Consider the following 11,017-nt stretch of genomic DNA (forward strand, 5'->3'; position numbering starts at 1 on the left):
CAATAGATTATATTCAGGAAATCATGTAACAATTATCTCTAAAATTAGTCCACCCACAGGAGACTGGTGAGCTGGATTGGATAAAATGAGGGTTTTTTTCCTCCCTCTCCAAATCCTGCCCACACCACCTTCATATCTCTTCTGCCATTATTTATGTTACATTTCGTTAAAAAAAAAGACAAGTGCTCATTAAAAAAAAAAGCCAAGTGCTTACATTTTCATATGGATGCAGTGTCCTACACATAGTGTCCCGTTTCTCAGTCCTTCTCAACCCCTTGTACATCGCTAAGCGCAAAACCTCAAGCGAAACCGGGTGTTTTGTGAATGCTCTGACCGCGACCTTTGCAGAGGTGGGAAGAGCAGATTCCTTCTGTCAGCGACAGGAAGAAGAGACAAATGACAAAGTTCTGATCAGTCGTTGAAAACAACTTCTCTCTGCTGAAATAAATACTTCTAAAACAGAGGCAGCGAGACCTTAAGTATTTTTAGGAGTGAAACTATAACCATAGCTAATCAATTATTTTGATTAAAAAATCATTTAATTTAAAGGAATAAAATTAATTTTGGACTGGTTTGCTCAGGTTAAAAGCTGTATTGCATCAACAGTGGCGGGGTTTGGATTGTGCTTCAGCCAGTATTAGAGGACCACCCCTTCCTTTCAGTGACACGGGAATACCCATGGAAAAAGTCAAAGCAATAAGTGCGAGCATTTCACATAATTCAATGACCACTAGCATTATTAATTTTTAAAATAAATATTCTCTTTAACGACTTGCCTGTTGTACACACACAGTCACATTAATGACAAGTTCACTTGAAAACGGCATCTGGCTTGGATGCCTGCCGGTGTGGAAAGCAGCTTTGCATCCAGAGGTTAACGGGTTTCCGTGTGGAAATCAAAAAATACAGGTTCCTATTTCACTCTACAGCAAGGGAGGTTATCCGTGGGGTTTTTAACGGGTAAGAGTACAGCCTGACATCTCACCAGCGTGGTTTGCAGTGTTGGCATTTCTGAGGGGCTGAGCTGGATGTGGTCCTGACCAGTGCTTGAGACCACAGCCTCCCAGGAGAACTTCCAAGCGCTGCTTTTGCTGATTCAGCCACTTCCCAACCTTGAGTAGAGGGGCATTATTCTTCGAAAGGCCATCATTTGGACAAATGTGGCAGTGCCGGGAGCCTAGCAGTGTCAGGGCAGGGCAGGAGGTACAGGCCAGCTGAGGTCAGAGCCATTCAAAAGATGTTATGGATCTCTTCCAGGCAGAGAAAGCCGATTTGGTCATTCAGTTATTTACATTCTGCTGTCCCAAGTCATTTTTGATATTTCAACAGCACAAAGCATTTTTCTGCTTCTTCCAAAATACTCTTTACAGGGAGAGGCCGAGGCCGTGGCTGCTGGCGGAGCCTGGCCCATCGCGCCCCGTACATAGGCTTAGAGTCAAGGACAGGCTGGATTCCTGCCCTCTTCTCTGGACGTCCATCCTGGCTTTCAAGGTCAAACTGGGCAGCTGCCGGGAGATGACTCCAGAAGTTCACGGTGCAGATGATCAGCAGGACTGGGCTTTTGGTCACCTTAAGAAGAGTTGCAGAGCAAAGAGTACTCGTTTCCCAGATCCCAGGCTAATTACCACACAGTCATATCATCAGCTTTGGTCTTTAATCGCTCCCGATACACAGCTCCCACTGATGTCAGCACAGGTTTTGCATTCTTGCAAAATCAGCATCTTTTTAACAGCAAAATCACGCGCTCAGCTTTAGGGGGAACGGGGTGGCAAAAACACAGTGAAAAATCCCAGGCAGGTTTTGACCCAACTTAAAATTAAAAATGCAATAAACAGCCCTCAGTAGAGGCCTGAGAAAATGCTGTATAACGGCACAGCAGCAAATGGTATATTTGCTTTTGAGACAATGTCTTTGTGTACGCACATATGTGCATATAAATCTACTTTTAAAAAAATCAAAGTTCACGTGTGCACTTAAAACAAAGACTTCCTACATGTCCATGTTGTAATCCTACATACAAACACAAGGCTTCTGAGTTTGGGTTATAAACACTGAAGAGGAAACGTTTACGTTCACGCACCTTCTACTGAACTCGTTTTAAAGCATCGGTTTAAACTCTTACCGTGGAGCGCTGGCTCCCTGGAAGTAAAAAGTTTACTTCACTGTGGGCTATCACCATGCTCCTGGATGAAATAAGGTTATCTGAGGTAGTGCCGCTCTGCTAGCCTCAACCAACTCCAAAGAAAATGAGAATTTCTTTAATTAAGGTTATCAAGTTACCTTGAGTTGCCTGGCTTTCACTGCAGAAAAGATGTGGTTCTCCCAGGTCAGTTGATAAATTGGATCCTTAGGGCTATTTGCTCATGTGTCCACAGCCCAACTTCTTCTTTTTTTTTAAGCGATACCAAAGTTTGACCTGCGACAACTTCAGCGTTTTCCTGCCACTGCCTTTCGGGTGCAGGGTCCCATCAAACAGAGCAAGGAGGAGGATGCTCTGCGGCATTTCCCTCCCCCTGGAAGCTGTAAAGGTATTGCTAATCCCTTAGGATGCCACCCTGGGGCAGGTGCGGGTCCTCTGGGACGCAGGAGCATCAGGGAGCAATGCATGGGCAGAGCCACAAAACTGGCACCTCCCCAGGAGAGCAGTCCAGCGTTTTTCCCTTCTGCATTTTTGCGCTTACTAAGCTACAACCTTATCCTTGCAAAACGTCTCTTACACCATGAATCATTCCTGTGGGTAGGAAAAAAAATACTTTTTTTTTTTCCTAAAAATAAATCAGAAAGCCTCGCAAAAATTCATGAGTTTATCAGATTTTTGATGGACTGAAAAACTCTTAAACTTAATTTAAGATTCAGTTTTCCTCCTGCAGTTTCTCAGCCCTGGCAGGAGCTGTAGGTATTTGGGTATGGAACACAGATATTTTCAAATTTATTGTCAGTATGACAATGATTATGTAGCCCATTGAGATCAAGTGGTGTGATTTAGTGTTTTGGAGGCATTTGTCATGTTTGATGAATGCATCTGGTGATGCAGGGCAATGAAAATGCGAGATTTCCAGCTGGTGAGAGATAAAGGATGCTGGCTGGTACACTGGGGTATGGCAGTGGCTATATGAGGTTACAAAAATTCTATTTGTTTCTCATTTAGAGTTTTAGAGGAAGATGGAAAGGCAGACATGCATTAGCTGGCGCTTCAGGATGGGGCTAGATAGGCTGTGCAGACATTTCAAATGCTTTCACAAAACTTACTTGGGAACCAACTAATATTTTGGCTTTCTTGTGTTCCTTGCCTGTCATCGCTTGTCTGCACACAGCGTCCATGCAAGTGCATTTGGGAAGAGCTTGTGAGTATTGCCAAATGACTCCAGCAATCACAGTTCTGGAGAAAGTCACAGAAATAACTTTGTTTTCTCGTTTGCCAGCCGTAGAGCATGCTAAGTTTTCATACAACACCAACCGGAGTCAATGGAAAAGTGCCATTGGAATGGGTCCAAAATGCAGGCATTTTCTCAGAAAAATTGAGGCAAATGAGCCTCAAAAATTTCAGCCATATCCAAATAGTGTCCAGTAATTCATGTCTCACTTTGGTTAAAAAAAAAAAAAAAAAAAAAAAAAATCACAGAGACAAACGGCTTCTTAGGAAAATGAGGTATTCTCAAGTGTGTTTTATATTGAATCTCCATAAAGACATAATCTCACTCTGTACGGTACAGGAACATCTCGGAACATCGCGGAAAGTGCCTGGAATCCGCTCTGATTTTTGTATTATCACTGAATCACCGACGGCTTTCACAGAACGGAGATGTCTCTATCAAATGTGATGAAATGGCACAATGTGGAGGCAATCAACAGCTCAGAACTGCCATTACCACCTCTGACAGAGCCATCTCCAGTTCCCTGAAAGCCATCATTACTACAGTAATAACGGGTAAAAACCATAAAAAAAGATGTGTCTTCTCAATATTCTCAATCAGGCATTTGTTCTGCAGAAAGTTACAGTAATTCAGGAGGAAATATCCCGCGTGTGAGCCCGAGAATAGCAGCCTCCATGGATCTGAGAATTAATTCTCCATCCATCTTTGGGCATCTTTGTGTGGGCGAAGCAGGGTGCAGTGCCAAAGAAGGGACAAGGATAACGTGGATGACACGTGGCCACAGGCAGCAGCCCACCGGGACACCCCACGTTCTCGCTGCCACCACCACTTTCTGATGAAGCCATACTCTGTGGCAGAGGTATGATCCAGACTAAAGGCAGTAATCTCTTCTAGTGTTGGAAATATAGCATTTATTCACTTCTCATATATCTTTTTGGGGGGGGGTCAAAAGAGGATTTTTTTTCTCCTGCCTTACAGCCCGCGGATCTGGCAGGTGCCTAAAGCTAAAGGCTCTGCTTTCAGAACAAACCCACACTTGAAATTCTGCATACAAGAGAGATGCCATGTTGTATTTTTCAGAAACTGGCTTGTAAAAACTCCCACATTCCTACAAAATGTCAAGGTAGATCATTGCACTGCACCTGCCCCATTGTCCTTCACGGTTTCCGCAGCGCGTTGTTCATCACTGCCCACTCCACACAGTTGTCTTGCAGAGTTATGGGCTTTCAACACCGGAGGAAGCTGACTTCAGTAGCGAATGGGCTATATTTCAGTTTGACAAATTCACAAATCCTTTCGGGATGGTGTCAAATGCAAAGCGTGATGAAGACAAGCTGTCACTCCATTGGATTCAACACGGCCGTTTGTGGAGCAAGGAGCTACCAGCGTGCAAGAGCTGGCCACCAAACACGAGGCATTTAATTCAATTATTAAGGCTGATTGTGCTCCAGTCTCTTCCTCGTTCGGACTGCCACCAGCCAGAACATTTCCATTCAGAGTTTGCCGAAGTTTCTGTTATGAGGGGATGTATTTGTCATGCTAAAATGGGAGATTTATATGCAGCCATGCATTTATTGAAAGCTTGGCTAGAAATATTGTGTGTCCAAACAAGTCTATTTGGTTTTCAGCTTATTAGAAGCTGCAGCTTCCGCATACAAGATCCACTGAGAAATAACATCCACTGAAATCTGTCCCGATCAAACAACTACTGCTGATCTAGGATCCCCACCACATCAATCAGTGTTTTTCAAACTTAGTAAGGCTGAGTTATCACAATGAATCTCTCCTTGAAAAAAAGGGTGCTAAAAAGTGTTTGGTTTTCTCCTTCTCCATTATCATTACTTCCTTTGACTTCTGGTTTGGTAAACATTGTGCATACATTGACCAATAAACTACTGAGCCTTAAAACGTTACGATTAATGTCAGTTTCCAAACCTATCCCGTTTAAAATCCCTCTTGATTTCAGTATCTTGCCCTGGAAAGTACCAAGTGCTTTTGGCTCACAAGGCTGTGCTTCCGAGGGGATGCAGCAGAAACCCACATACCTCTCCGTAATTAAATCCACTGGACAGCGGAGGCCAAATTCTGCCCAGCTGAGCTCCGCTTTGGGGAACAGTGCTTCCTCCATGAGCAGCCCCATGAGGTCCATGGACACGTACCTTGCTGGAAGTACAGGTGAAGAATCTGGCCTGGAAGAAACATTAGATTATTGGTGCTGTACATCTTAGCCAGTTTCTTGGTACAAATTTCATTCATGAAACATGCCATTTTTTTGCCGTTCTCGCACATGGTGCTGGAGTAGTGCCTCGTTAACACCGAAGTGTCTTCTGCGGCAGAATCCTCACCAACACTTTCCAACCAGCTTTTCAAAGCTGTTTTGTTTATGTATATGGCTCTGAGAGCCTTGAAATCAGGGTTTCCATAGGTGAAGCAGAAATATTTACCATTGTTCGATAAGGTGGGAAAACACCACGCAAAGAAAACTCAGGTTAGAGGCTCTTTAAGGTAAAAGAAGGGAAATTGAGGAAACCATTGCTTCAAGAGCAGATGAAGAACAATGCTAATAGATATTGGTAAGTAAATTCAGATGTGCCAGTGCTAGTCAATCTTTCGGAAATATTTTAGTCTCTAGCTTTCAGATGGAAGTACTCCATATTAACTAATGTCTCATTTTGCCTCATGTTATTTAGGGTTTCCAAAGAAAATATATTCCATTCCTATTCAGTAAAAGTAAACCCATGTTCTGCTGCTATTAGCCCAGCTTTAACTGAATCAGAAGCTCAGCTTTCACTTAACAAAACCAGCTCTGGATGTACTAGAGCATCAATCCATATAGAAGTACTTATGAGGAATAAATTGATTTTCTCATCGCCCTACGTTGGCTAAAAATTATTCGATTATGTATTTAGCTGCTAATGGAAACTCATTAGCAGATTTTCATTTCATGCTTGTTTGCACCTGCAATCCATTCCTTCTTGTCCAAAGCACTGTTTCATTTAGGTTGGATGCTATAAATTTTCTTGCATATAAACTGATAAGCATCAGCCAAAATTCAGTATACGTGGTCTGAAATAGCTCAGGGCTGTCACTTTTACAACAGGGTCATTAAAGCAGCAGATCTCTGGTGATTCATTGTCGCTCATTACTGTGCATATTGATGTTATAACTCGCCTCTTCATTTACTTGTTAATTTTGTTATCTTTGCATCTTTGATGCCTCCCTGTTCACTCATCCCTTAAGTTCTCCCAGAGCCCCGCAAGTCTCCTGTCCATCTTTTCTTATCCCAAAGATGGGACACTCTGGCAAGTGCCCACATGACCTAACTGTGGGCACGGAGCCGGGACGCCGGACTGTTGGAGGGCAGGAGCTGGGCAATCATTTCCCGGCGGTGGGTCAGCGCACCCCATTAGTCTGGGTGGGTCACCCCACCGTTCGTTGTGGGTTCAAGCTACCTAATTGTAGGGGGGATGTAAATTCTGCCGCGGGGGCATACCTCCTGCCTCTCCTTGGCAACTCTGTCGCTTAAATCCCAGTAACGTTTTCAAACTGTGCATGGCTGTGAGGATTAAGTACTGTGCATTCATCCAATTATTTGAATTTATTACTTAGTATTTTGGCCACAACTAAAGCAGAATGCTCAACCTATCTTTTCAAAGAGCAGGCTGCACTCGTGGGTTGGGACAGACACTGAGTGAAGGCTGACTTACAAAAATCAGTCCCTTTATCAGGCTAATGCAGCATTAATATTTTTAGCGCAGTCATATTTTTAGCTGTTCCTGATTTTTAAACCCCCATCTACACCACTACTAACCTAGTTTAGCTGTGCTTAACTTGCTTTGATTCACACTGCATATTTTGTGGCTGTTATTCTGCACCCAGAGTTTGAAAGTCAAGTGGCGGTAACTCTTGCAAGAGCAGGAGTTTATTTTTATTTTGTTTACCCTCATAACAACCTCAGCAATTCCGACCTTAGCATAATTTTGGCAGAGCAGCGGGTCTGGGCCAGCGGTTTGAGCTTCAGCCACATTTTTGTGCAAGTCCGTGGGCCTGCAAGGAACCAGAAAGCATCTCCAGTCCCACCAGACTGACTGAAGCTTTGTGTGGGTAAAGGACACCAGCATTGTATCACTGTAAAGTCATCATCGTGATTATCACAGTAAAAATCTCTGATGTTCAATAAAACTCTAATAAAGCATACGCTCAGCGGTCACTTGTTACGTTTGGAGGGATACCTCGCTATCTGTATTCTAACTCAGCCAAATCCAGCTCCTGGGCCATCTGGTCACTTTTAATAATTTTTTAACAATCTAGCTCAACTATACTTTTAACTGCACAGATTGAAGGAGTGTAATTTTACCCTTAAAGCACCAGGTAAGAAAATGAACTTAATGGGCCCAACCAAGTCAACAGGAGAGTCGCTGCAGCCCTAGGACCAGAGGAGATCCTCCGTGCAGAACAGCAGCTCGGGCTCTCGCTGGAGGGACGACCATCGAGCCGAGCCAGCTCTGCCCCATGGTGAGACCTTACCTCTTGTCTCTAAGACCTCTGCAGCAGCACAGGAACAGCAACACGGCTTCATGGACTCGGTGCAGGTCCCACCTCCCAGCTTCTCACACGGGCGATGCTCTGAGATATGCACAAAAGGCTCTTCAGTGGGTATGAGTGGGATGAGATGCTTTATTAGGAGATGTCTTCGAAGCAACTTCTGCTAGCGACGATGTTGAAAAGAGAGGTACTTGGCCATGGGCTACCTGTTTTGTGGTGCTAGAGCCATATCTCATTATGATTTGTCCTAGTATACAGATTACAACATGCCCAATTTAAACTTCTCCCCATCTTTCTACTCCAACTTCAGATGGGTCTGTACCATTGGAATCTCCCAGGCAATGCAGCACAAGGAGCCAGTCCTAGGTGAATGAGGAGCGTGTTGCTTATTCTACTGAACTTGGGGTCTGCTTCCACCTCCCATTCAGTAACGCTGTCAATTTTAGACTTATCACTGCCTTCCTTTTCACTCTTCCTCCTGGGAGACAGAAAACACAGCTAAATCTCAGCTAGACCCCGCACAAGTGAAAAAGTGGAGTAGTCGCCCCCACTTACCCACATCCAGTATTCCTTCAAGCGCTCCACACTACCCTGAGCTGTGCCACCAAATGTTAATGGAAAGTCTGCTGCTGGTGGATACTAGAAGAAAGAAGTCCAGAGGTTAGAGGTATAGGTGCAGGAGTGGCAGATGACCACAACTTTCACATCAGGAGTTGCTGGGCTTTTTTTTCAACTGTTTTTTTTTTACTTTTGAATGAAAAAACCCCATATCCTGGTTAGTGAAGCAGAATCTGATCGTAATAATTATGTCATGTTTTGTTTTCATATAAAAAATGAAAAACTTGTTCAACTTCAGCAGAATTATTCTGAATTGATCCAAATATGATAAATGAATCTATTAGTGCTGTGTACTAACACAGCCCCCACATAGAAAAAAATAGATTTGCTCTAAAAAAAAAATAATAAATTATCTTATCAACCAGCTTAACCCAGTGCGGGTCTGCCAGTATTCCCCACCAAAGTAACCGAGAACAGGCACCGGTTCTGAATGTGCTTGTTAAGTGGTCCTGATCAATACAAATCTATTTTTCAATTAAGGAGAAGATACTGGGTGTACGCACATTGCCTGCAGGCCAAACCAGTTTTGAGTAAAACTGGGTTCCAGAATATAAAGTTGTGTTGGTTTTGCTCTGTCTTTTAAATGAGCTTTACCAGCATGCAACTCCAATCCTTGTGAACTCCGCAGATTAAATTTCCTTGCAGTAATGACCACTAGGAATTAGTGAAATGTTAATCTTCCCACCTGCTGTGTGTGATTATACATGAGTCTAATCAACCTGATTACGAAAGAAAGCAATTTCTGCTTTTACAGAATTTTTTGTTGTTGTTGTTGTCTGCTTTAGTTCTTCTTGAGGAACTGTAAAATTCCTTATCCTACTTTTTAAAGCAAAAATAATAATTAAATTATACGTGTAAAGGGGCACAATGGAGGCTGATAGTAATTGCTTTACAACAGATACAGTAATTGATGCTCTGAGGATTTATTTCAAAGCATAGAAGTTGAATTAGAAACTTTATCTGGATTTGCGTTGCTTTGATGAAGTCACTGCGTCTTTGTCTTGATTTGTATCCAAACTGGTCTTAATGACAATGCTAATAATGACAGTAGGACTGGCTTGTTTTAGGGACACAAGAGGATGAAAGACAAATTTTGATTTCATTTAAAGGTACAGCCACAAGCGTGACACCTCTCTGCTGGCAACCCTGGAACAGGCTGGGTGGGAAGAGGTGGAAATGCACCAGCTGAACTCCTCAAAGACAGCTACCTAATGCATTGAAGGCAGATTATAAAGACAATCTAAAAGGCTACGTCTAATCATATTTATTGTGTAAAGTATGTTTGAGCCCACATGCACCAACCTACCAAAAAAAAAAAAAAAGTTAAGGCTGGGTTCACACAGCCTTCTGAGCAGGTACTGCCATGCAAAGATATTTTTCCAAGTTAGAAATGTGAAAGTACAAGGAGCATAGAGCAAGCCACAGCAGAACGTTATGCTACTTGATTCATCGATCACACAGTTCTATGGAAACACATCAAACGGTCCTCGGACTGGAAATCAACACCGAATCGTCTGATTCAATATGTTACCGCTAGTTATCCGAAACCATTCAGGACCTGGTGAGGATTATTCCACAGATGAGCACAACGTACCCAGAGAAATACGATGCCAATTACCAAACCGGCGTTTCTGGGCACTTGGCATGCAAGGAGCAGAAGATGTTCGGGGATCTCCATGGTGACAGTGTTAAGGGAGCTGGGTTACCTGAATGACAATTTCCATCCTTTCATCTGATCTTAATGGGTTTTCACTTTTCATCTTTACCTCCGAATGTGTTAGGTTTCTAATGGAGAGGAGCTGACAAATATCCTAACATTCCTCAAAGGAAAAACAAATCTTTTCTCCTACACACTCTTGCAACTGAATTCACCTTAACAAGTTTTGCAGGGAGAGCTGCTTGTGGGAGTAGGGAATTTGCCTTCCACACACATCCAGCCAGCTTTAAAGTGAGGTAGAGGAAGGGCAGAAAACACCTTGCTAAAGTAGATCTCCAAAAACTTCCCCCAAAAAAGTCCCTTCCCCCTGTTCCTGTGCCTGGAGGAGGCCCAGCACCTCCACGCTATGGAGTTTGCACCCAGAGACTCCATGATGGGACAGGAATTAAGCAGCACTGCTTCTCCAGGTACAGAAACTCCACTGCAGGCCCCACAGATAACCACTGATCTTCTCCACTTCTCTTCCTTGCTCCCACAACAGCTGAGAAAATATGCTTGAAAATTCATGTGCCTCACATCTAGGGCTTTCATAATTTGTAAGACTCTCATTGAATTCACATTTTGGAGAAAAATTCTGCCGCGGTCTCAAAGCAATCGATCGCTCTGAGGCAGGATTGACTTTTGTTGATTTCAGAGAGGTATGCCATGGTCACGACGGCAGCAAAAGCCGCTGTTTCCTGAGCTGCGAGGTCGCTGCTGCCTTCCTCTCCTCCGCGTGCTCTTTAACCATGTGCTTATTAGAAAAGCTGAACATTTTTCGGTT

General features: G+C 43.4%; 1 long non-coding RNA gene across 1 annotated transcript; it reads right to left on the bottom strand.

Moving 5' to 3' along the window:
• Positions 1-233: 233 nt before the first annotated feature.
• Positions 234-9,257, bottom strand: LOC147599569 (uncharacterized). Its single transcript, XR_015259561.1, has 4 exons — positions 8,475-9,257; positions 7,902-8,397; positions 5,420-5,563; positions 234-370 (listed from the first exon to the last, which is right to left on the bottom strand). It is a non-coding gene; the product is annotated as an uncharacterized LOC147599569 (long non-coding RNA).
• Between the last annotated feature and the right edge of the window lie 1,760 nt (positions 9,258-11,017).

The sequence above is a fragment of the Chlamydotis macqueenii genome, chromosome 10 (assembly GCF_036417535.1).
Source record: "Chlamydotis macqueenii isolate bChlMac1 chromosome 10, bChlMac1.mat, whole genome shotgun sequence".
Lineage (NCBI taxonomy): Eukaryota > Metazoa > Chordata > Aves > Otidiformes > Otididae > Chlamydotis > Chlamydotis macqueenii.